Source organism: Entelurus aequoreus, linkage group LG15 (genome assembly GCF_033978785.1).
Source record: "Entelurus aequoreus isolate RoL-2023_Sb linkage group LG15, RoL_Eaeq_v1.1, whole genome shotgun sequence".
Taxonomy (NCBI): Eukaryota; Metazoa; Chordata; class Actinopteri; order Syngnathiformes; family Syngnathidae; genus Entelurus; species Entelurus aequoreus.
The window spans coordinates 54,898,608-54,926,172 of NC_084745.1; the positions used below are offsets into that span (position 1 = coordinate 54,898,608).

Here is a 27,565-nt window from a genome sequence, read left to right on the forward strand (position 1 = left end):
ACACACACGTAAACACATCGCAGGACCACTTGAATCGCACATGATACCAAACACAAGCAAACACACTGTAAGACTGCTTGTATCGCACATGACATCACACACACACACAAGTAAACACTCAGGACTGTTTGTATTGCACATGATATCACACACAAGTAAACACACTGCAGGACCGCTTGTATCGCACATGATACCGAACACAAATTAACACGCTGCAGGACTGCTTGTATCGCACATATCACACACAAGTAAACATCGCAGGACCGCTTGTATCGCACATGATATCACATACAAGTAAACACATCGCAGGACCCCTTGTATCACACATGACATCACACACATGTAGTGTAAACACGCTGCAGGACTGCTTGTATCGCACATGATATCACACATGTAAATGCAGGACTGCTTGTATCGCATGTACATTTTTGCTGATATGGTCCTGATATGGGCACACCCCTAGTTGACCATATATGGAGTGTCAACTTCCAGTGTCTTTCATGTTATTTCCTTCCTTAACCAGGAGAACACAAGGAGAGCTCATTAATGAACATAAAGTTGTGTTCTCTACACAAAAATGTGTGGGTCAGTGAAAATGAGGCTCACATCTCACTGCAAGTATCTCAGCCTCTTTGTTGTGCCGTATCGCTCCTCACATTAAAGGCTGAAATGTGCCGCTCATCAACTTCACACGCCTGCACAGCTCCACGCTCTTATTTTGTAGCTGCACAGACACCATGATGTGGTGGACAAAAGCTGCCTTTCATGTTCATCACCATCTCCACACGTTGATGTTTGCTTCATGAGCGGCGGTGTTGTGCGACCACCTCAAAACTTATTCTGGACTTCATGAGCGGCGGCGTTGTGCGACCACCTCAAAACTTATTCTGGACTTGAGGCACAGATTAGGAGCACGCTCCATTAAACCTAGTTTGTCTTGTCTTGTTCCAGGTGTCGTCGTGCAGGTCACATGACTTTGTTTTGTTTCATTCATACAAAAGAAACAAAGTAAATAGTAAAAATGTGTAAATCCTGCTAATGTTAGCATGCATTAATACCAAAACATGACTGAGATGTATACCAGCTATTGTTATGAAGGTGTCTGTTACTACATTATATATATACTTGCAGTGTGTGTATAAAACATATTACATATTGTTATGAAGGTGTCTGTTACTACATTATATATATACTTGCAGTGTGTATATTGTACATATTACATATTGTTATGAAGGTGTCTGTTACTACATTATATATATACTTGCAGTGTGTATATTGTACATATTACATATTGTTATGAAGGTGTCTGTTACTACATTATATATATACTTGCAGTGTGTATATTGTACATATTACATATTGTTATGAAGGTGTCTGTTACTACATTATATATATACTTGCAGTGTGTATATTGTACATATTACATATTGTTATGAAGGTGTCTGTTACTACATTATATATATACTTGCAGTGTGTATATTGTACATATTACATATTGTTATGAAGGTGTCTGTTACTACATTATATATATACTTGCAGTGTGTATATTGTACATATTACATATTGTTATGAAGGTGTCTGTTACTACATTATATATATACTTGCAGTGTGTATATTGTACATATTACATATTGTTATGAAGGTGTCTGTTACTACATTCTATATATACTTGCAGTGTGTATATTGTACATATTACATATTGTTATGAAGGTGTCTGTAACTACATTATATATATACTTGCAGTGTGTATATTGTACATATTACATATTGTTATGAAGGTGTCTATTACTACATTATATATATACTTGCAGTGTGTATATTGTACATATTACATATTGTTATGAAGGTGTCTGTTACTACATTATATATACACTTGCATTGTATATATGGTACAAAATACATATTGTTATGAAGGTGTCTGTTACTACATTATATATATATACTTGCAGTGTATATATGGTACAAAATACATATTGTTGTGAAGGTGTCTGTTACTACATTATACATATACTTGCAGTGTGTATATTGTACATATTACATATTGTTATGAAGGTGTCTATTACTACATTATATATATACTTGCAGTGTGTATATTGTACATATTACATATTGTTATGAAGGTGTCAGTTACTGCATTATATATATACTTTCAGTGTGTATATTGTACATATTACATATTGTTATGAAGGTTTCTGTTACTACATTATATATATATATATATATACTTGCAGTGTGTATATTGTACATATTACATATTATGAAGGTGTCTGTTACTACATTATATATATACTTGCAGTGTGTATATTGTACATATTACATATTATGAAGGTGTCTGTTGCTACATTATATATATACTTGCATTGTATATATGGTACAAAATACATATTGATATGAAGGTGTCTGTTACTACATTATATATATATACTTGCAGTGTGTATATTGTACATATTACATATTGTTATGAAGGTGTCTGTTACTACATTATATATATATATACTTGCAGTGTGTATATTGTACATATTACATATTGTTATGAAGGTGTCTGTTACTACATTATATATATACTTGCAGTGTGTATATTGTACATATTACTTATTGTTATGAAGGTGTCTGTTACTACATTATATATATACTTGCAGTGTGTATATTGTACATATTACATATTGTTATGAAGGTGTCTGTTACTACATTATATATATACTTGCAGTGTGTATATTGTACATATTACATATTGTTATGAAGGTGTCTGTTACTACATTATATATATACTTGCAGTGTGTGTATTGAACATATTACATATTGTTATGAAGGTGTCTGTTACTACATTATATATATACTTGCAGTGTGTATATTGTACATATTACATATTGTTATGAAGGTGTCTGTTACTACATTATATATATACTTGCAGTGTGTATATTGTACATATTACATATTGTTATGAAGGTGTCTGTTACTACATTATATATATACTTGCAGTGTGTATATTGTACATATTACATGTTGTTATGAAGGTGTCTGTTACTACATTATATATATACTTGCAGTGTGTATATTGTACATATTACATATTGTTATGAAGGTGTCTGTTACTACATTATATATATACTTGCAGTGTGTATATTGTACATATTACATATTGTTATGAAGGTGTCTGTTACTACATTATATATATACTTGCAGTGTGTATATTGTACATATTACATATTGTTATGAAGGTGTCTGTTACTACATTATATATATACTTAAAAAACGTTGGAGGGTTTTACGTGTTGCATATTGATTGCGAACTGTCAGAATAATTGTATCTAAGTGATCACAACACTTTGTGTTGCCATGAGTTCCCGGCGAGAAGACAAAAGCTGTCTTTGATCCTACCAAGAAGAAGGCTTGTAAAACTCCACTGTGTAGGATGGGAAGCAACATGAAGGTGTTCCGTTTCTTTGATGTATTGTAATCAACAGAAAGATATTGTCTTGGCCCGAGATCTACAAAGCGAAGAGGACGCAGGACCTGACTCCCCTCCAGGGACCTCTTCTTTGAACTGTTTTACGACCTTTTCTTTGAACTGTTTTTAATCAAAGGCTATGGCTGTTTATGACCCCCGTTCCTTAGAAACAGCTGTTGCCATGTAATCAGGGAAAGTCCAAATAAAAGAGGAGACGTACAATCGTTCGTCAGAGCGTGGTGAGACTGTACAGTCCAGACGTCTCTCCTCAATTGAGCCAAATTTAATTCTGTCTCTGTTTAATTCCTTGCTTCTTGTCTCGTTTAATAGATGTCATCCCTGTTTGAACCTGACATGAACAATAAGGAAAATCGTAAAAAAAAAGAAGTGCAGTTCCATTATAAAAAGCCAATTTTCTTAAGTTCAGGTTTGGGAGCCCTAAAAACGTGATTTTTGCTGAGTTTTCGTGCATGTAAGACCCTTGGAAATGCGATGGGAGTGAGAGAATAGTACTAAACGACACAATTTCATGAAAGCTTCTCGCCTGGGCTCTAATCAGATGTACCTCGGACCTCCTGTAGGTCGGTGTTGTGATTGTCGACTCCCTGCGATGTCAAATTGAGGAGCATTCGACCTCCCTGTATCGCACTGCTCCTCACATTAGCACGGGGCTTCTTATCGTGGCTGAAGGTGGATCAAAGACGAGAATGTCCTCTTAAATATTTCTGCCTCGTTAAAGTCCGAGGCTCATTCAGGTCACTCGTCCTTTGCTCCTACAGCAGGAAGTACAATATTAATAGCCAAGAATCTACAGGGAAGTCCTCCGAGGAAGGCCTGTAATTGGTCCTTATGTGCCAACCTGCTTGACTTTGACACGGAACATACCGGAGCGATGACTCTCCGTCGACCCTCTTTTCACTTCTTGCAATGCACTTACCGCACTACCACCGCACTACCACCACAGAACCGACTATACTAGGTGTGGATTATGCCAAATGACACAACTAAGAACTAAGGAGCTCCCAGGGTTAGGTGGGTTTAATATATTCCCCAGCCTTTCTTCACCTTAGAACCCTTGGCCCAGTGGCAGAGTTCCTTTACACCGAACGCTAATGGTGGAGTCAAATGGTGTTGTCAGTGTTGTATGCACCATGTTGCGTTTGACCAGATGTTCCTCCAAGTGGGATGTAAAACGCTGATCAGTCCCAAGTTCCTTAGATGACATATAAACTGATCTCAAAGGTACCACCAAGCACAGTATAGGTATTTTGTAAATTATTGTCAAATATTTGAGAATAGAGACCAGCCTCGAACAACACATACAAATGCGTAGCCCAAGTTGATCTGGCATTCCAAAGGAAAAAGCAACTCTTTTCACACAAAGAAAGCCCCCATCTCCCCTCCCACCCCCCCCCTCCTCTCAACACTGATAAGAAGAGAGACTTGGGGGTTGTGTTCACATTCCTGATGGTTTACGACCCTGTCTAAACAGGCAATCTGAAGACAAAGAGAAACTGGTATACAGAGTATACATGGAAAAATATGAGCTGATTCAAACATGATTATGAATAAAGAAATAACTCTTAAACATATGCATTATCCACAACCACCACCTATGATTCTTCTACCAAAGGAAGATTGGATTTAAAAATGTTTTCCAGGCAATACCCAACACTCGGAAATTGATTTTTTTTTTTAATGTTAATTGTAGCAATATGCTTGTTAAAGTTAAAGGCCTACTGAAAGCCACTACTAGCGACCACGCAGTCTGATAGTTTATATATCAATGATGAAATCTTAACATTGCAACACATGCCAATACGCCCGGGTTAACTTATAAAGTGACATTTTAAATTTGCCGCTAAACTTCCGGTTCGAAACGCCTCTGAGGATGACGTATGCGCGTGACGTAGCCCGGGGAACAGAGGTATGCCTTCCCCATTGAATACAATACAAAAAAGCTCTGTTTTCATTTCATAATTCCACAGTATTCTGGACATCTGTGTTGGTGAATCTGTTGCAATCATGTTCATTGCATTATGGAGAAAGAAGCTGAGCGAGCAAAGAAGAAAGTTGTCGGTGCGAAGCGGACGTATTTTGCGAAGGAAGTCAGCAGCAACACGTACACAGCCTGCGTTTCTTTGTTTACATTCCCGAAAGATGCAGTCAAGATGGAAGAACTCGGATAACAGAGACTCTAACCAGGAGGACTTTTGACTTCGATACACAGACGCCTGTAGAGAACTGGGACAACACAGACTCTTACCAGGATTACTTTGATTTGGATGACAAAGACGCAGACGTGCTACTGTGAGTATGCAGCTTTGGCTTCTAAACATTTGATCGCTTGACCGTATGTGCGCAACTTTTTTTTGCGTATGTTCGTAACTTTTTTAAAAATATATAAGCTTTATGAAGCTTGGGTTAGGTGAACGGTCTTTTGGGCTGAGTGATTGTGTGTGTTGATCAGGTGTTTGAATTGTATTGGCGTGTTCTATGGAGCTAGGAGCTAGCAGAGGAGCTAGGAGTTAGCATAACAAACACGCAGGTGTTTTTATGCAGGATTAATTTGTGGCATATTAAATATAAGCCTGGTTGTGTTGTGGCTAATAGAGTATATATATGTCTTGTGTTTATTTACTGTTGTAGTCATTCCCAGCTGAATATCAGGTCACCCCCGGCTCTCACAGCATCTTCCCTATCTGAATAGCTTCCACTCCCCACTAGTCCTTCACTCTCACTTTCCTCATCCACAAATCTTTCATCCTCGCTCAAATTAATGGGGAAATTGTCGCTTTCTCGGTCCGAATCTCTCTCACTTCATGCGGCCATCATTGTAAACAATAGGGAACTTTGCGTATATGTTCAACTGACTACGTCACGCTACTTCCGGTAGGGGCAAGCCTTTTTTTTTATCAGATACCAAAAGTTGTGATCTTTATCGTCGTTGTTTTATACTAAATCCTTTCAGCAAAAATATGGCAATATCGCGAAATGATCAAGAATGACACATAGAATATATCTGCTATACCCGTTTGAATAAAAAAAATTCATTTCAGTAGGCCTTTAAGGATTTGTGTGGTTTCGGATTGTTTGTGAAGGCACCAAGGGGTCTTCTGTGTGTGTATTGGCAGAGCAGCGCATACAGGACAATTCAGCTTGTTATGTTTCATATACAGTACTTTATTTAGTTAACAAACCTATTTTTGAATAGGTCAATAATTCATAATGACATTGATTTTGATTCATTATTATTTTTTAACGAAAGAAACAGCCTGCATGGCAGCTTTGTGTTATTAGAGTAAACATTGCAACATTTTCTTGTTACATTTCATCTGTTTGCTCTTTTATACCACTTTTTATGTTTTTTTTTTTTTTTTTCATCCTATTTTTAGAATGTGCCGTGGGGCCGTTAAAAAATTACCTGCAGGCCGCAAATGGCCCCCGGGCCGCACTTTGGACACCCCTGTTTTAAAGCATTTATTGGCCGATAATATCGTCAGTCCGATATTATCGGATATTATCAGTCTAATTGACCTTTTTTGTAACACAGTTAACGAATGTAGCGCACATTTGTAGTTATTTCCCCATATTTCTACACAATAAGAAGTCTGGGCTTCCCTGCTTAAGCTGCTGCCCCCGCGACCCGACCTCGGATAAGCGGAAGAAGATGGATGGATGGATGGATGGATGGAAGTAGAGAATATGAAGTGATTTTTGGTCTACAACATGTTTTGCTTTATTCATTATTGAAATGTTTTTTGCCACCTTATGTTGTATATTTTGTATATGAGATTTTCAGTTCATTTGATCATCTATTAATACTCCCCAAAATCTGGTTTCTTTTACCCTTTCAATGTCTACGCCGTCTATTTGTATTCGTGTCTGATGCTCTTTTCTACTGTTACCAAATAGCATTATTTTAGTTTCACTGAGATTCAAATATAGTCTGTTTTTGTCAAACCATTTTTTTCATTTGTTCATTTCTTCTGTTATCATTTGTATTATCTTCTGTGTGTTCTCAGTTTGAACAGTCTCTTAAAGGCCTAGGGATGATGTTTGATAAGGAATTATCGAGTTCGAGCCTATTATCGAATCCTCTTATCGAACCGATTCCTTATCGATTCTCTTATCGAGTCCAGATAGGTTGTTGTATATGGAAAAAAACACACAATATTTGGTTTAACAAAAGCTCACTTTTATTATATAATAAAAAAAATACAATCTAATAAATAAATAAATATTGACTGTTACCCACCTAAAAAAATAAAATAAAATAAATAAATATTGACTGTTGTTACCCATTTTTCAGAGAAACAAATATATACAGTAACACAAAAACAACCTGTCTCTGTGATCACTATAGGTGTATAAATAATAATATAGTGTTAAATAAAATCAGTCCCTTGGGCACAAAACTGAAAATAATACAGCTCTCCAAAAAGTGCACTTCTGCTGCTATTGGAACATAACTGTTTGTTATGATGCTTTGACATTTTTGCACTTTATTTCTTTATTGAAAGAAAATTCTATGAAGAGAAAAGTTGTTTGCAAATGTGGTTACAATGCTAAAAAATGAAAAGTTAAAGCTAAAAAAAGAAATACTCTTTATTGAGTTAACATTATTTCTTTATAGGGGGAAAAATGTTATGAGCTAGAGAATATAACAACTACACTACCCAGCATGCAACGGGAGTTACGAGCATGCGCGGTAGCCCCGAAAAGTGTTGCATGTTGCCACGCTGTGAAAGTAAACGTCAAGAACTCAGCCAACACGCCTCGTCTGCATTATTTATAATTAGACCGACAACACATCTACAGTGTGATTTTGTAACGTTTACAAGGAAAGAAAAACAAAAGTTCAAAAAGGGAGATATGTTGTATATATATGTATGTGCTGCAGTATTGTATATATATGTATGTGCTGCAGTGTTGTATATATATGTATGTGCTGCGGATGTTTTAAGAAGGTTGCGACAGCTGCCGTAAAGGAGGTGCGTTGCTAGCCTGGTTGCTATGTTTCCGCTTGGTCGTAAAAGTGTTGGTCATGTGTTTTACCCTGCTCAAATCTCTCAGTAAAGTTATTCGATGGATTATAGCTTTTGTTTTGAACTTTATTACACCTTGGAGCGCTTTTTCCCGTCCATTGTTTTCCTGCTTTCGCTATCTGCGCCTAATGACTGAGCTACGTGACGTCAATTCTTGTGATGTCCCACGGAGCATTTCTGGTCGGGACGGGATTCGAATAAAGAATCAACTCTTTTCCTTTACTATAGTGGTCTCGATAACGGGTACCGGTTCTCAAAAAGGGATTCGAGTCCGAGGACTCGGTTCTTTTCTTATCAAACAACCGGGAAAACCGGTTTCGAGTATCATCCCTATAAAGGCCTACTGAAATTATTTTTATTTATTTAAACGGGAATAGCAGATCCATTCTATGTGTCGTACTTGATCATTTCGCGATATTGCCATATTTTTGCTGAAAGGATTTAGTAGAGAACATCGACGATAAAGTTCGCAACTTTTGGTCGCTGATAAAAAAAAGCCTTGCCTGTACCGGAAGTAGCGTGACGTCACAGGTTGAAAGGCTCCTCACATTTCCCCATTGTTTACACCAGCAGGGAGAGCGAGAAAGTGACGATTACCCCATTAATTTGAGCGAGGATTAAAGATTCGTGGATGAGGAACGGGAGAGTGAAGGACTAGAGTGCAGTGCAGGACGTATCTTTTTTCGCTCTGACCGTAACTTAGGTACAAGCTGGCTCATTGGATTCCACACTTTCTCCTTTTCCTATTGTGGATCACGGATTTGTATTTTAAACCCCCTCGGATACTATATCCTCTTGAAAATGAGAGTCGAGAACGCGAAATGGACATTCACAGTGACTTTTATCTCGACAATACATCGGCGAAGCACTTTAGCTACGGAGCTAACGTGATAGCATCGGGCTTAACTGCAGATAGAAACAAAAGAAATAAACCCCTGACTGGAAGGATAGACAGAAAATCAACAATACTATTAAACCATGGACATGTAACTACACGGTTAATGCTTTCCAGCCTAGCGAAGCTTAACAATGCTGTTGCTAACGACGCCATTGAAGCTAACTTAGCAACGGGACCTCACAGAGCTATGCTAAAAACATTAGCTCTCCACCTACGCCAGCCCTCTTCTGCTCATCAACACCCGTGCTCACCTGCGTTCCAGCGATCGACGGAGCGACGAAGGACTTCACCCGATCATCAATGCGGTCGGCGGCTAGCGTCGGATAGCGCGTCTGCTATCCAAGTCAAAGTCCTCCTGGTTGTGTTGCTGCAGCCAGCCGCTAATACACCGATCCCACCTACAGCTTTCTTCTTTGCAGTCTTCATTGTTCATTAAACAAATTGCAAAAGATTCACCAACACAAATGTCCAGAATAATGTGGAATTTTGCGATCAAAACCGAGCTTTTTGTATTGGATACAATGTGTCCCAATACTTCCGTTTCAACGGTTGACGTCACGCGCATACGTCATCATACATAGACGTTTTCAACCGGAAGTGTGGCGGGAAATTTAAAATTGCACTTTAGTAAGTTAACCCGGCCGTATTGGCATGTGTTGCAATGTTAAGATTTCATCATTGATGTATAAACTATCAGACTGCGTGGTCGGCAGAAGGACGAAGGACTTCACCCGATGCGTTTGGCGGCCCGGAGACGTAGGAAGTCAAGGTGAAGTCGGCGGCTAGCGCGGCTAGCGCGGCTAGCGCTCCAACAAAGTCCTCCTGGTTGTGTTGCTGTAGTCCGCTGCTAATACACCGATCCCACCTACAACTGTCTTCTTTGCAGCCTTCATTGTTCATTAAAAAAATTGCAAAAGATGTCCAGAATACTGTGGAATTATGAAATGAAAACAGAGCTTTTTGTATAGGATTCTACGGGGTACCATAACTTCCGTTACTCGGACTTCGTCACGCGCGTACGTCATCATACCGCGACGTTTCAGCCGGATATTTCCCGGGAATTTTAAAATGTCACTTTATAAGTTAACCCGGCCGTATTGGCATGTGTTGCAATGTTAAGATTTCATCATTGATATATAAACTATCAGACTGCGTGGTCGCTAGTAGTGGCTTTCAGTAGGCCTTTAATGTGAATCATTTTGCTGCTTCCTTTGATTTTTTTTGCTTAATCCATTCCATTATTTTATTCCACATACTGATATGCTAAAGGTTTTAAGTGTTGTACGTGCGTACAAATTCTTTAAATTACATTTATTTTGTTGAAAAAGAATTGTTGAGCATTCTTGGCTAGCAGGTTATAGTTTGCTTTGTAAATCCTTTTAGCGGCAAATCGTTAAATTCCAATATTTGTGATTTACTAAATAAAGTGTTTGTATGTTCTTTATATCCAACATGATGTATTATTATAATTGATCTTTTTTGTAACAGTTAGTGAATTAAGCGCACATTTGTAGTTGTTTCCCCATATTTCTGCACAATAACTCAGAGAGTGTTTACTCTCAGGTCCCGCACACACGTATGCTTCTTTACCCGAGTAAACAGCGTGATGAGGTGGGCAGACTAACTAATCAATGGCATTGATCCACTCTGGAGACAAACGCAATGAAGCGCAACCCCCGGAGATGATCGTCTTTACCAGCGTAGAACACGGAGGTAAATATTCCCACAGTATTTCTTCCAGACACTTGAAAAGATAACAAGCACAGGAACGTTCCCATCTGACCGGGTAAAATCATCAATAATTAATAAAACATTCTGATACTGGAAAGTCCTGAGGAACTTTAGAGGGGCGGGTGCGCTGTGGAACGCTGATTGGTGGACCACGGTCGGGGCGTTCCTAAAGGCTGGTTTTTTAAAGCGACCGCCATTACAGAACGTGAGACGACTTATTTCTCATTTAAACACATAAACACTGACCTTTATTATTTATACATTGTTATTTACAGATAAACCCTGACCTTTGTTATTTACAGTCGTGATCAAAAGTTGACATACACATACATTTATTTTTTTGTGTTGTAGTTATTGGAGCACATACTTGTTGGTCACAAAAAACATTCATGAAGTTTGCTTCTTTGATGAATTTATTATGGCTCTACTGAAAATGTGAGGGTCAAAAGTAAAGCCGCTGCTCCTCCACATGGAGAGGAGCCAGATGAGGTGGTTCGGGCATCTGGTCAGGATGCCACCCGAACGCCTCCCTAGGGAGGTGTTTAGGGCACGTCCGACCGGTAGGAGGCCACGGGGAAGACCCAGGACACGTTGGGAAGACTATGTCTCCCAGCTGGCCTGGGAATGCCTCGGGATCCCCCGGGAGGAGCTGGACCAAGTGGCTGGGGAGAGGGAAGTCTGGGTTTCCCTGCTTAGGCTGCTGCCCCCGCGACCCGACCTCGGATAAGCGGAAGAAGATGGATGGATGGATGGATGGATATTATTTTTTGAGCAATGACACTTAAAAAAAAAAAAAAGTCCCACTAAAATTATTGGGGATCCAAAAGGGTCCTGCTCAGTAAAGTGTTAAAAAATAAATCGTAATTTAAAAAAAAACTGTTAACACAATAGTCTCGAGATCAACTTCAATAATGTTGTTTATTATGTTCCTTGTTTGTTCATTTTAGGCCCTTCTTTAAAAAAAAAAAAAAAAACAGTTTTTTATATGGCAAACACAAAATATGCAACATTTTCCCCAAAAAATATCTCAAAGTGGAATATTTAATGTGACCTAATTGGAGCCTTGAATAGGTTAATAATTCATAATAACATTGTTTTTAATTAATTATTATGTTTTAAAGAAAGAAACAGCCTGCATGACAGCTTAGTGTTATTAGAGTCAACATAGCAACATTTTCTTGTCACCTGTTTACTCTTTTATATACGGAGCCCCTAAAGGGACATGGGAATTTTTTTTTTTTTTAGACATGTATCTCGTGCGCAGGAGAAACTTAAATAATGTCAAACACGTAGCGTTACAATAACCAGGAAGATAAAGTGTTTGTCTCACGCCTACTAATCAAGCATTCACATTTTGCCACAACACACATGGGGGAAAGTCCTAGTTGAAAATACAGCCAAATTAACACCTAAACTGCCATTTTAACACACACCTCAAACCATGAGCACGCATCCAAATGCTTTCTCGTGGCCACGAGAAAGTTTCTCGTGCGCACGATAAACTTTTTATTTAAAAAAAAAAAAAAAAAAAAAAAAAAAAAAAAAAAAATTATTTAAAAAAATAAAAAATAAAAAAATTAAAATGTTTTTTTTTTTTTTTTTTAAATAAAAACTTTCTCGTGGCCACGAGATACTTTCTCGTGCGCACGAGATACATGTCTAAAAAAAAATAAATTCCGATGTCCATTTAGGGGCTCCGTATTTATACCACTTTTTATGTTTTTTTTATTTTTTTTATCGTATTTTTAGAATGTGCCGTGGGGCCGTTAAAAAAATTACCTGCGGGCCGCAAATGGCCCCCGGGCCGCACTTTGGACATCCCTGACTTACACGATAGTAAAATAAATATGAGCTAATATTGTCTGTTTATTTACATGTAAACACTACTCTTGCCTCAGCCTCAACTGTGAAATGCGGTGGGAACTTCAGGGTTTCCCACACATTCATTTATTTGTGGCGGCCCGCCACGAAAGAATTACGTCCGCCACAAATAAAAAAGAAAAAAAAAGGAAAAAAAATTAGGCAAATCATATAGTTGATGTAGATGCCCATATCGGCTGTTCAGATTTACTTTACAAAAGAGAAGTGTAGGATACTTCTCTTGTTGCCTTATTTGTATTTGACCACTACTGTTTTCTGTTTATTTGTTACTGACTGTGGCAGGACACCTCTGCCTCTGTTTCACTTTATGTTGCTGGTAAATAATATGCTTGTAGTAGTAGGCTAAAGTTAAATTATTTAGTATGCACTAATTAAAGGGGCAGAGCTTTAAGAGACATTTTAGCTTTTATATTTTATAAGATATATTTTTTGTAAGAACCACAATTAATAAATATATTTCAGTGAATAACTCATTGTTCAAATCTGTATATAAATATGTACATAAAGTGTTGTAATTATATTGTAAAATGGATGGATGGATGGACGTTTAAAACAAAACTGTTATTATTAAATAGTATGTATACATTTTTTGAGCCTTTTTAGAGAAAATCTAATCATTGTAGTAAATGATGCAAATTACTCGATGATGTCATGGTGACCACGCCTATAGCCACGCCCCCACCGCCCACAGGTATCTTGGCAGTTTATGGGAAACACTGCACTTCTTCATGACTCTTAAGTTCCAGAAACGTAAAGTGTCAGCACTTTTGGAGAAAGGCCTACCGTGTACCTTCTTTACCGCGATTTTCCAGTCGCCAAACTGAAAGTGCGGTGAGAACCGGAGTAGGTCCCCCCCGGTGGTCGGCAGGCACGTACGGCATTGACGGTGGACAAGTGCACCGCTCGGCCAAAACGCTCCTTAACGTGACGGTCCCGCTACGCAATCTGCAGCAAAGCACAAAAAGAAGCAAATGGTTTATCGATCCCTGGCGTACAGAACGCCAGCGCGAGACGCGATGTTAATAAAGACCGACGCCGTAATGAGACCAGGTCCTCACTTCCCCGCAGCCGTCCGGATAGATCACATGACCCCTTTGTCCGCCAGACGTACCGGCCGACTTTTTTTTTGGCTGCTGTTTTTTCTAGGACTCCGACGGTCCAAGTTGGCTCGGACAAGTTTTATTAATGAGTTGAACGAGTCCAAATTGATCAGGGAGGCCTTAGAGAAGATTATCAAAAGCATTTGAGAGAGAAAGAGAGAGAAACTATTGATCCCTCGCAAGCTTTCCCACTGAAATCTCATTAAGGATGAAGAGGCACGCCACAGCCGCCTTTGAGCACTGTTTACCATCTTCGGCATGGGATTTTCTAATTACGGGAGCGCGGTCGATAGTCGCGTATCTAACACTGACGGCTGTGGAGAAGAACTTGGGCCGGGATGTGGAAAAACACAAAGCAAGGACTTTGTGTGCTTCAACTAAAGTGTCCTTCAAAGACAGACTTCTCAAGACCTTGGCAATGGGAACTCACATTTCTACGGGTCAGGTATGCCCTGGAACTATTGGCCCCAGATCACCCACGTAAATCAACCAATGTTTACTTATATAGCCCTGAATCACCAGTGTCTCAAAGGGCTGCACAAGCCACAACCACATCAGATCCCACATCAGGGCAAGAAAAAACTCAACCCAATGGGATGACAATGAGAAACCTTGGAGGGGAACCACCTGGGGGACTGGTGCAATGGACGTCGAGTGGATCTGGCATAATAGTGTGAGAGTCCAGTCCATAGTGGATCTAACATAATAGTGTGAGAGTCCAATCCATAGTGGATCTAACATAATAGTGTGAGAGTCCAGTCCATAGTGGATCTAACATAATAGTGTGAGAGTCCAGTCCATAGTGGATCTAACATAATAGTGAGAGTCCAGTCCATAGTGGATCTAACATAATAGTGTGAGAGTCCAGTCCATAGTGGATCTAACATAATAGTGTGAGAGTCCAGTCCATAGTGGATCTAACATAATAGTGTGAGAGTCCAGTCCATAGTGGATCTAACATAATAGTGTGAGAGTCCAGTCCATAGTGGATCTAACATAATAGTGAGAGTCCAGTCCATAGTGGATCTAACATAATAGTAAGAGTCCAGTCCATAGTGGATCTAACATAATAGTGTGAGAGTCCAGTCCATAGTGGATCTAACATAATAGTGTGAGAGTCCAGTCCATAGTGGATCTAACATAATATTGTGAGAGTCCAGTTCATAGTGGATCTAACATAATAGTGTGAGAGTCCAGTCCATAGTGGATCTAACTAAATGTGTGAGAGTCCAGTCCATAGTGGATCTAACATAATAGTGTGAGAGTCCAGTCCATAGTGGATCTAACATAATAGTGTGAGAGTCCAGTCCATAGTGGATCTAACATAATATTGTGAGAGTCCAGTTCATAGTGGATCTAACATAATAGTGTGAGAGTCCAGTCCATAGTGGATCTAACATAATATTGTGAGAGTCCAGTTCATAGTGGATCTAACATAATAGTGTGAGAGTCCAGTCCATAGTGGATCTACCATAACAGTGCGAGAGTCCAGTCCATAGTGGATTTAACATAATAGTGTGAGAGTCCAGTCCATAGTGGATTAAACATAATAGTGTGAGAGTCCAGTCCATAGTGGATCTAGCATAATAGTGTGAGAGTCCAGTCCATAGTGGATCTAACATAATAGTGTGAGAGTCCAGTCCATAGTGGATCTAACATAATAGTGTGAGAGTCCAGTCCATAGTGGATCTAACATAATAGTGTGAGAGTCCAGTCCATAGTGGATCTAACATAATAGTGTGAGAGTCCAGTCCATAGTGGATCTAACATAATAGTGAGAGTCCAGTCCATAGTGGATCTAACATAATAGTAAGAGTCCAGTCCATAGTGGATCTAACATAATAGTGTGAGAGTCCAGTCCATAGTGGATCTAACATAATAGTGTGAGTCCAGTCCATAGTGGATCTAACATAATAGTGAGAGTCCAGTCCATAGTGGATCTAACATAATAGTGTGAGAGTCCAGTCCATAGTGGATCTAACATAATAGTGTGAGTCCAGTCCATAGTGGATCTAACATAATAGTGTGAGAGTCCAGTCCATAGTGGATCTAACATAATAGTGTGAGAGTCCAGTCCATAGTGGATCTAACATAATAGTGTGAGAGTCCAGTCCATAGTGGATCTAACATAATAGTGTGAGAGTCCAGTCCATAGTGGATCTAACATAATAGTGTGAGAGTCCAGTCCATAGTGGATCTAACATAATAGTGTGAGAGTCCAGTCCATAGTGTATTTAACATAATAGTGTGAGAGTCCAGTCCATAGTGGATCTAACATGATAGTGTGAGAGTCCAGTCCATAGTGGATCTAACATAATAGTGAGAGTCCAGTCCATAGTGGATCTAACATAATAGTGTGAGAGTCCAGTCCATAGTGGATCTAACATAATAGTGTGAGTCCAGTCCATAGTGGATCTAACATAATAGTGTGAGAGTCCAGTCCATAGTGGATCTAACATAATAGTGTGAGAGTCCAGTCCATAGTGGATCTAACATAATAGTGTGAGAGACATTTTGTACATAAAGTCTTTGCTGCCGTCCAGCATTCTGTTTTGTTTTTTTCCTTTGTAGCCAGTTCAGTTTTAGTTTTGTTCTGCACAGCCTTCCCTAAGCTTCAATGCCTTCTCGTTTCGAGGTTCGTTTTTTAACGATTTCTGCTGGTGGTGTTCCTCCGCTTTTTTGCAACGCAAAAAAATGTGCCTCGGCTCAAAAAAGGTTGAAAAACACTGCGCTGGCGGACATAAGATCAAAGCAAAGAGGTCAGGAGAAGACACACTACATGGGAAATACTAACCCTGTTTCCATATGAGTTGGTAAATGGTGTTAGATGTAAATATAAACGGAATACAATGATTTGCAAATCATTTTTAAGCCATATTCAGTTGAATATGCTACAAAGACAACATATTTCATGTTCAAACTCATAAACCTTATTTTTTTGTGCAAATAATCATTAACTTTAGAATTTGATGGCAGCAACACGTGACAAAGAAGTTGGGAAAGGTGGCAATAAATACTGATAAAGTTGAGGAATGCTCATCAAACACTTATTTGGAACATCCCACAGGTGTGCAGGCAAATTGGGAACAGGTGGGTGCCATGATTGGGTATAAAAGTAGATTCCATGAAATGCTCAGTCATTCACAAACAAGGATGGGGCGAGGGTCACCACTTTGTCAACAAATGCCTGAGCAAATTGTTGAACAGTTTAAGAACAACCTTTCTCAAGCAGCTATTGCAAGGAATTTAGGGATTTCACCATCTACGCTCCGTAATATCATCAAAGGGTTGAGAGAATGTGGAGAAATCACTGCACGTACGCAGCTAAGCCCGTGACCTTCCATCCCTCAGGCGGTACTGCATCAACAAGCCACATCAGTGTGTAAAGGATATCACCACATGGAACACTTCAGAAACCCACTGTCAGTAACTACAGTCGGTCGCTACATCTGTAAGTGCAAGTTAAAACTCTCCTATGCGAGGCGAAAACCGTTTATCAACAACACCCGGAAACGCCGTCTGAGCTGGAACACTTCAGAAAGCCACTGTCAGTAACTACAGTTGGTCGCTACATCTGTAAGTGCAAGTTAAAACTCTCCTATGCGAGGCGAAAACCGTTTATCAACAACACCCAGAAACGCCGTCTGAGCTGGAACACTTCAGAAAGCCACTGTCAGTAACTACAGTTGGTCGCTACATCTGTAAGTGCAAGTTAAAACTCTCCTATTCAAGGCGAAAGCCGTTTATCAACAACACCCAGAAACGCCGTCGGCTTCGCTGGGCCCGAGCTCATCTAAGATGGACTGATACAAAGTGGAAAAGTGTTCTGTGGTCTGACGAGTCCACATTTCAAATTGTTTTTGGAAACTGTGGACGTCGTGTCCTCCGGACCAAAGAGGAAACGAACCATCCGGATTGTTCTAGGTGCAAAGTGTAAAAGGCAGCATGTGTGATGGTATGGGGGTGTATTAGTGGCCAAGACATGGGTAACTTACACATCTGTGAAGGCACCATTAATGCTGAAAGGTACATACAGCTTTTGGAGCAACATATGTTGCCATCCAAGCAACGTTACCATGGACGCCCCTGCTTATTTCAGCAAGACAATGCCAAGCCACGTGTTACAACAACGTGGCTTCATAGTAAAAGAGTGCGGGTACTAGACTGGCCTGCCTGTAGTCCAGACATTGAAAATGTGTGAAGGCTAAAATATGAGAAGGGAGACTGTTGAACAACTTAAGCTGTACATCAAGCAAGAATGGGAAAGAATTCCACTTCAAAAATGTGTCTCCTCACTTCCCAAACCTTTACTGGGTGTTGTTAAAAGGAAAGGCCATGTAACACAGTGGTGAACATGCCCTTTCCCAACTACTTTGGCACGTGTTGCAGCCATGAAATTCTAAGTTCATTATTATTTGCACAAAAAAAAATAAAGTTTATGAGTTTGAACATGAAATATGTTGTCTTTGTAGCATATCCAACTGAATATGGCTTGAAAAGGATCATTGTATTCCGTTTATATTTACATCCAACACCATTTCCCAACTCATATGGAAACGGGGTTTGTACTAGCTGCCTTCAACACGACGATGGATTCAAAGAAGAATGATTTATTTACATGTTTTCCAAACAGACTCTTTCAAAGTCGGTGCGTATGAGAAAGCAAACGACTTGGCAGCCTGCGGTCGGGACTTGAGGCAACGACACAATCCAGGGAACTGTCAAAAGAAGTGACAGATCCGGCAACGTGCATAAACGCCACTTTTTGAGTCCCGTCTCCGCACGCTAATGGAAGGCAAAATGCCCACGCGGCTCCGACATTACATGCATATTGATGAGGACAATAAGAATGAATTGGACAATTAGGTGGAATAACAATGTTGCTCAACAAGCCTATTGTGGAAAGCTGGCTGCGAGGTAATAAAAGCAAAAGAGTAATGCTGAGCACGGGGCGAGGGTGCAAGAGGGAGCCGTATCGACACGCTGCGTCTTGATGCCCTCCTCAAAATGTCTCCTTCGCACGCCATCCGCTCTAATTAGCTATGGATCGCGCTGTACGGCGGCTCATTATTTGACATGACGCCATCGCTGCGACAACACATCTTATCTTCTGGATCACCACCAGTCACTTGGAGTTAAGAAATACCGGGATGGATTACAGAGTAGCTGAGTTGGCCAATCAGCATGTTTCCCTCAGCAACACCAGGAAGTGTGACTTTGGGGTTTTTGGGGTCACAGCACCTGATGTAAAAAAAACAAACAAACAGCCTCTGAAGAGTTATCAAAGAGGAAGTCATGTGTTCACCCCCGTGAGCAGGGCCGGCCCGTGGCATAGGCCGTATAGGCAAATGCTAAGGGCGCCGTCCATCAGGGGGCGCCACGCCAGTGCCACAAATGTTGGAGGGAAAAAAAAAATAAAAAATAAAAAAATAAAGTTGGTACTATTATTTCTAAATACATAAAATAATCCCACGTTAATTAAAATGCAAAGTAAAGCCTATTTAATAGAAATATTATTTGTTACAACATTACGCCCCTCCCTCCCCCCGGCACGGTGCGCCCCCTCCCTTCCCGTATCGTGACTCTTTTTGGACGTCACCGCATAAAAAAAAAATCAACCCAAGATGTCAAAACGGCCAAAACTGTCAGGTGCCCAGGGAAGAAAAAAAAGAGAAAAGAGGAGGAGAAACGAGAAAAAGACAGAGGTAGCAGGCAGGTAACGTTAGCCTACATGAAATGATTTGTCTGTTACAGAATGTGATAGTAACCTGGCTTTTTAGCGTTAAGCTAATGTTACATGATTCGGCAGTTGCTAATCAATAAATAGCTAGTTCTGTTTTAACGTCGGGTTAATATTGTGGAGGGGGCTAAATTGTTATGGAAAATAATAATGTAACGTTAGGTAATTACAGTACTCCCTGGTGTACAGTAATTTGTAAGTCATTCTAGTTAATGCAATATTAAAAAGCACAAATAGAGAACTCTGTAGGATCCCCTTTTTTTGTAATATAGTTGTCAAAGTCATACTGGTTTGATATCTTGTTTTGTGCAGTGCCTTATTTATATTGTATTTTTAATTTATTTTATGCAACTTGTTGACACGTTTTATTTTGTGTTTATGTATGTAAAAAATATTGTATTTCATATATTCATTTTTTATTTTTTGTATTCATTTATTTATCCATATTTTTTTTTATACTGTTAACTATTCTGATTGTTAATTTGCTTTCTTTAAGTAAAAAAAAAGGTCAAAGACAAAGCTATTCTGTTTCTTGTGAGTATATACACTTCACTGCCGATGTGGGGGGGGGGCGCCACCTAAAATCTTGCCTAGGGCGCCAGATTGGTTAGGGCCAGGCCTGCCCGTGAGAGATGTCATTCACCACCACACACGTGAGAAATGTCGTTCACCACCACCACACACGTGAGAGATGTCGTTCACCACCACACACACGTGAGAGATGTCGTTCACCACCACACACGTGAGAGATGTCGTTCACCACCACACGCACGCGAGAGATGTCGTTCACCACCACACGCGTGAGAGATGTCGTTCACCACCACACACGTGAGAGATGTCGTTCACCACCACACGCGTGAGAGATGCCGTTCACCACCACACGCGTGAGAGATGTCGTTCACCACCACACGCGTGAGAGATGTCGTTCACCACCACACACGTGAGAGATGTCGTTCACCACCACACACGTGAGAGATGTCGTTCACCACCACACACGTGAGAGATGTCGTTCACCACCACACACGCGAGAGATGTCGTTCACCACCACACACGCGAGAGATGTCGTTCACCACCACACACGCGAGAGATGTCGTTCACCACCACACACGTGAGAGATGTCGTTCACCACCACACACACGTGAGAGATGTCGTTCACCACCACACACACGTGAGAGATGACGTTCACCACCACACACGTGAGAGATGTCGTTCACCACCACACACGCAAGAGATGTCGTTCACCACCACACACACGTGAGAGATGTCGTTCACCACCACACACGTGAGAGATGTCGTTCACCACCACACACACGTGAGAGATGTCGTTCACCACCACACACGTGAGAGATGTCGTTCACCACCACACGCACGCGAGAGATGTCGTTCACCACCACACGCGTGAGAGATGTCGTTCACCACCACACACGTGAGAGATGTCGTTCACCACCACACACGTGAGAGATGTCGTTCACCACCACACACGCGAGAGATGTCGTTCACCACCACACACGCGAGAGATGTCGTTCACCACCACACACGTGAGAGATGTCGTTCACCACCACACACGTGAGAGATGTCGTTCACCACCACACACACGTGAGAGATGTCGTTCACCACCACACACACGTTAGAGATGTCGTTCACCACCACACACACGTGAGAGATGACGTTCACCACCACACACGTGAGAGATGTCGTTCACCACCACACACGCAAGAGATGTCGTTCACCACCACACACACGTGAGAGATGTCGTTCACCACCACACACGTGAGAGATGTCGTTCACCACCACACACACGTGAGAGATGTCGTTCACCACCACACACACATGAGAGATGTCGTTCACCACCACACACGTGAGAGATGTCGTTCACCACCACACACGTGAAAGAACTTTCTCAGTGTGAACATGAAATATCTTGTCATTGCAGTCTATTTAATTGAATATAAGTAGAAAAGGATTTGCCAATCATTGTATTTTGTTTTTATTTACGAATTACACAACGTGACAACTCCACTGCTTTTGGGTTTTGTAACAAAATCAGATAAATAACCATCCAAGAAGTGGCAACAATACTCCATTTACATGTCGTGACTTGAATGTTAACAAGTATTCGTGATATTTTTATTACAAGTGCTAACGCAGACCAACTTTTTAGAACCGTGCCAGATGTGCCAATTTTTACATGGCTTGTTCTGCTGCTTCCTCGCTTCCCTGCTCCCTCTAAATCAGGGGTCACCAACCTTTTTGAAAGCAAGAGCTACTTCTTGGGTACTGATTAATGCAAAGGGCTACCAGTTTGATACACACTTCAATAAATTGCCAGAAATAGCCAATTTGCTCAATTTACCTTTAACTATGTTATTATTAATAATGAATGATATTTACACTTAATTGAAGGGTTTAAAAGAGGAGAAAACACACAAAAAAAAGACAATTACATTTTGAAACATAGTTTATCTTCAATTTCGACTCTTTAAAATTCAAAATTCTACCGAAAAAAAGAAGAGAAAAACTAGCTAATTCGAATCTTTTTGAAAAAATTAAAAAAAATAATTTATGGAACATCATTAGTAATTTTTCCTGATTAAGATTAATTTTAGAATTTTGATGACATGTTTTAAATAGGTTAAAATCCAATCTACACTTTGTTAGAATATATAACAAATTGGACTGAGCTATATTTCTAACAAAGACAAATCATTATTTCTTCTAGATTTTCCAGAACAAAATTTTTTAAAAGAAATTCAAAAGACTTTGAAATAAAATTCAAATTTGATTCAACAGATTTTCTACATTTGCCAGAATATTTCTTTTGAATTTTAATCATAATAAGTTTGAAGAAATATTTCACAAATATTCTTTGTCGAAAAAACAGAAGCTAAAATGAAGAATTAAATTTAAATGTATTTATTATTCTTTACAATAAAAAATACATTGACTTGAACATTGATTTAAATTGTCAGGAAAGAAGAGGAAGGAATTTAAAAGGTAAAAAGGTATATGTGTTTAAAAATCCTAAAATCATTTTTAAGGTTGTATTTTTTCTCTAAAATTGTCTTTCTGGAAGTTATAAGAAGATAAAGTAAAAAAAATTAATGAATGTATTCAAACAAAGGAAGACCAAGTCTTTAAAATATTTTCTTGGATTTTCCAATTCTATTTGAGTTTTGTCTCTCTTAGAATTAAAAATGTCGAGACCAGCTTGCTAGTAAATAAATAAAATTTAAAAAATAGAGGCAGCTCACTGGTAAGTGCTACTATTTGAGCTATTTTTAGAACAGGCCAGCGGGCTACTCATCTGGTCCTTACGGGCTACCTGGTGCCCGCGGGCACCGCGTTGGTGACCCCTGCCCTAAATGTATTCTAGATTATAAATCATGTCTCTCACTTGAAAAACAGATGGCTGAGATTTTTTTTTCTTTTCGTGCACAGCTTTCCAAGTCGGTTTTGATACCGATAAAACTTAGTGAATGTAATAATTATACTCCTTTATGGACAAAAATGCATAATTTTACGTGTAATAATTGTGGGAAGTTGAGATAAAATGCCATTCTAAAGACGAATGACTGTCCACACAAACATCTCGTGGGACTGACGTGTCAGCCAACGAATGTGTGGTCTAAAAGTACTTTTAACAAGCAGAGAGTCGGCCGTGACCTTGGCGTGAACCAGCCGTGACCTCCAGATGAACCGACCAAGTCCATTTTCCATACATGCTCCGCTCTAAAGGCTTCATGAATAAAACACACACCTGGAGACACAATAAGCACACAAATCCGAGTGGCCGGCAAGATGAGGACATCTTTTTTCCAGCTAATTAAACACCACCTTTGCTCCTCCACCATTCCTACGCCCGTATGACAAACAGTGGAGCTTGTGGTGACACAGGTGGAGTACCTAATGATCTTCCGTGTACTCTGGTGATAGCATTTTTAATCTTATGCTTTTTACACAAGTCCTCTCTGTGGATGTAGACTGTGTACTAAACCCCAAAACCAGTTGGGTTTTCACGTTGTGTAAATGGTAAATAAAAAGAGAATACAACTTATATTCAATTGAAAAGACTGCAAAGACATTTAACGTTCGAACTGGTAAACATTTTTATTTTTTGCAAATATTAGCTCATTTAGAATTGGATGCAGTGCTTTACAGCAGCGGTCCCCAACCTTTTTGTACTTGCGGACCGGTCAATGCTTGAGAATTTGTCCCACGGACGGGGGGTGGGGTGAGGGGGGGGCTAGAAAAAAAATATATATATATATGTTTTTTGTTTTTTTTTGTTTGTCATAAAGAAATACAATCATGTGCGCTTACGGACTGTATCACTGCAGACTGTATTGATTTATATTGACATATAATGTATATATTGTGTTTTTTATGTTGATTTAATTTAAAAAAAAAAAAAAAAAAAAATATTATTTTTTTTTTTTTTTTTTATTTCTTGTGCGACCGTGGCCCGGTACCAATCGGTCCACGGACCAGTACCGGGCCTCGGCCCGGTGGTTGGGGACCACTGCTTTACAGGGTTTCCCACACATTCATTTATTTGTGGCGGCCCGCCACGAAAGAATTACGTCCGCCACAAATTTTAAAAAAATAAATAAATAAATTAAAATTTAAAAATTGTTTTATTTTTAATTTTTTTTTGTCATAAAGAAATACAATCATGTGCGCTTACAGACTGTATCCCTGCAGACTGTATTGATTTATATTGACATATAATGTATATATTGTGTTTTTTATGTTGATTTAATTTTTTTTTTTTTTTTTTTTTTAATTTTTTTTTTTTTTTTAATTTCTTGTGCGGCCGCGGCCCGGTACCAATCGGTCCACGGACCAGTACCGGGGACCACTGCTTTACAGGGTTTCCCACACATTCATTTATTTGTGGCGGCCCGCCACGAAAGAATTACATCCGCCACAAATTTAAAAAAAATAAATAAATAAATTAAAATTTAAAAAAATATTTTTTTTTTATTTTTTTTTGTCATAAAGAAATACAATCATGTGTGCTTACGGACTGTATCCCTGCAGACTGTATTGATTTATATTGACATATAATGTATATATTGTGTTTTGGCCTGGTCTAAAAGTAGCTCAAATAGCAGCACTTACCAGTGAGCTGCCTCTATTTTTTTAAATTGTATTTATTTACTAGCAAGCTGGTCTCGCTTTGCCCAACATTTTTAATTCTAAGAGAGACAAAACTCAAATAGAATTTGAAAATCCAAGAAAATATTTTAAATACTTGGTCTTCACTTGTTTAAATTCATGAATTTTTTTTACTTTGCTTCTTATAACTTTCAGAAAGACAATTTTAGAGAAAAAATACAACCTTAAAAATGATTTTAGGATTTTTAAACACATATACCTTTTTACCTTTTAAATTCCTTCCTCTTCTTTCCTGACAATTTAAATCAATGTTCAAGTCAATTAATTTTTTTTATTGTAAAGAATAATAAATACATTTTAATTTAATTCTTCATTTTAGCTTCTGTTTTTTCGACAAAGAATATTTGTGAAATATTTCTTCAAACTTATTATGATTAAAATTTTAAAAAAAATATTCTGGCAAATCTAGAAAATCTGTAGAATCAAATTTAAATCTTATTTCAAAATCTTTTGAATTTATTTTAAAATGTTTGTTCTGGAAAAATCTAGAAGAAATAATGATTTGTCTTTGTTAGAAATATAGCTTGGTCCAATTTTTTATATATTCTAACAAAGTGCAGATTGGATTTTAACTTATTTAAAACATGTCATCAAAATTCTAAAATTAATCTTAATCAGGAAAAATGACTAATGATGTTCCATAAATTCTTTTTTAAATTTTTTCAAAAAGATTCGAATTAGCTAGTTTTTCTGTTCTTTTTTTTCTGTTGAATTTTGAATTTTAAAGAGTCGAAATTGAAGATAATCTATGTCTCAAAATGTAATTGTCATTTTTTTTCATGTTTTCTCCTCTTTTAAACCCTTCAATTAAGTGTAAATATCATTAATTATTCATAATAACATAGAGTTAAAGGTAAATTGAGCAAATTGGCTATTTCAAAAAGGTTGGTGACCCCTGAGATAGAACATGTTCAAACAGAAAATAAGCAGATATTAACAGTAAATGAACAAGTGGATTATTCATTCATTTTTTACAGTTTGTCCCTCATAATGTAGACAAAATAATAGGTGTATAAATGACACAATATGTTACTGACTAATTAGGAGTCTTTGTTTGTTTACTTACTACTAAAAGACAAGTTGGCTAGTATGTTCACTATTTTATTTAAGGACTAAATGACAATAATAAACATATGTTTCATGTACACTAAGATTATTTGTTCAAATAAAGACATTTTTTGTGGTCCCCTTTATTTAGAAAAGTATCGAAATACATTTTACCGAAGTCGTGTCTAATAATGAGTGTGAAAATAGGCAAAATTCTCCATATAGTGCAGTTTCTTCTGTTTGATATTGTCATTACTGCCACAAGTGGTGGAAAAGTGCATTACACCCAAGTACAGCTTTTTTTAGACCCTGTGGTTAAGACACACTGGAGCCTTTGTTGCCCGTATTGATCGCTAATTTCTATTGTGTACTTGTATGTACATTAATTGCAAACATGCCGAGGGTTAAAAAAAAAAGCCCACAATCACGCTTTAATATTCATTGAAGTCAGAGATGAAGCCGCACTCCTACACGCCAAGACCGAGTGGGCCGCGGAGCTTCACTTCAGGTCTTTTGCTGCGGATTATGAACGCCGTCGCTCGAGTGGGCGCGACTCGATGAGCGCGTTGCTTCCGGGAATGTCATTAGTCAGGCGTCAGGTCGTGTTTGGATGTAATTGCCGCGCATTCGTCTCGCTCTTATTCCAACAATCTCCTGGCAGGACTCACAGGATGCTATAAAAAAAATAAAATAAAAAGACTGACTTTTCAATTGAAATCGAGAGGATTTGGATCGGCGACGTTAAAAAGTGCTCCTATCGCAGCTTTCGGGAGCGAAAAGCTCGCCAAGGCGCCCGTGCTTTGAGTGGAGAGGCGGCGTAAATTACAAGTGAATGAAAAGCAAAGTAAAGAAGGATGTCAGCAAACAGTTTGGCTGTAATTAAGTTGGCTTGCCATCCCTAATATCAATTTAAGAGTTGCAGATTAGGGGCATCCAAACTTTTCCCACGCAAAAATTAAATTAAAATAATCACATAAACCAATCAAATGCACAAATACGCTTAGCAGGTGAATATAAACATACACAACAGAGGCCAACACCATGTTTTCCTCTATTATTTTCACCTAATTTCCTGAATATATAACATCAATTCCCTACGCTTTGAACCCAGCGGCTTATAAAAAAAGTGCGGCTAATTTATAGCTTTATTATTATTATTTAATTGAATACAAACCCCAAAAGCAGTGAAGTTGTCACATTGTGTAAATATCCATACATCCAATATCCATATTGTATATTGCATATTGTGTAGTTTCTTTATATTGTGTGGTTTCTTCTTTTTTTTAAATGCAAAGCACCTCAGGGAAGCAACCAAAATTTCGTTAAGACCTGTACATGTACATGCACAATGACAAATAAAGATCATTCAAGATCAACAAAAAAACAACAAAAAAAAAGGTAAATAAAGAGAGAATACAACGATTAGCAAATAACTTATATTCAATTGAGTAGACTGCAAAGACAGGATAATTCAGGTTTGAACTGGAAAACTCT

General features: G+C 38.7%; 1 long non-coding RNA gene across 2 annotated transcripts in view; it reads right to left on the reverse strand.

Annotated features, from left to right (window-relative positions):
* LOC133630514 (uncharacterized) overlaps window positions 1-27,565 on the reverse strand; it is a 173,404-nt gene that overhangs the window by 112,600 nt on the left and 33,239 nt on the right. For both annotated transcript variants that reach the window (XR_009821268.1, XR_009821269.1), the window contains exon 3: window positions 13,797-13,951. This is a non-coding gene — a long non-coding RNA (uncharacterized LOC133630514). The remainder of the gene's footprint in view (window positions 1-13,796; window positions 13,952-27,565) is intronic.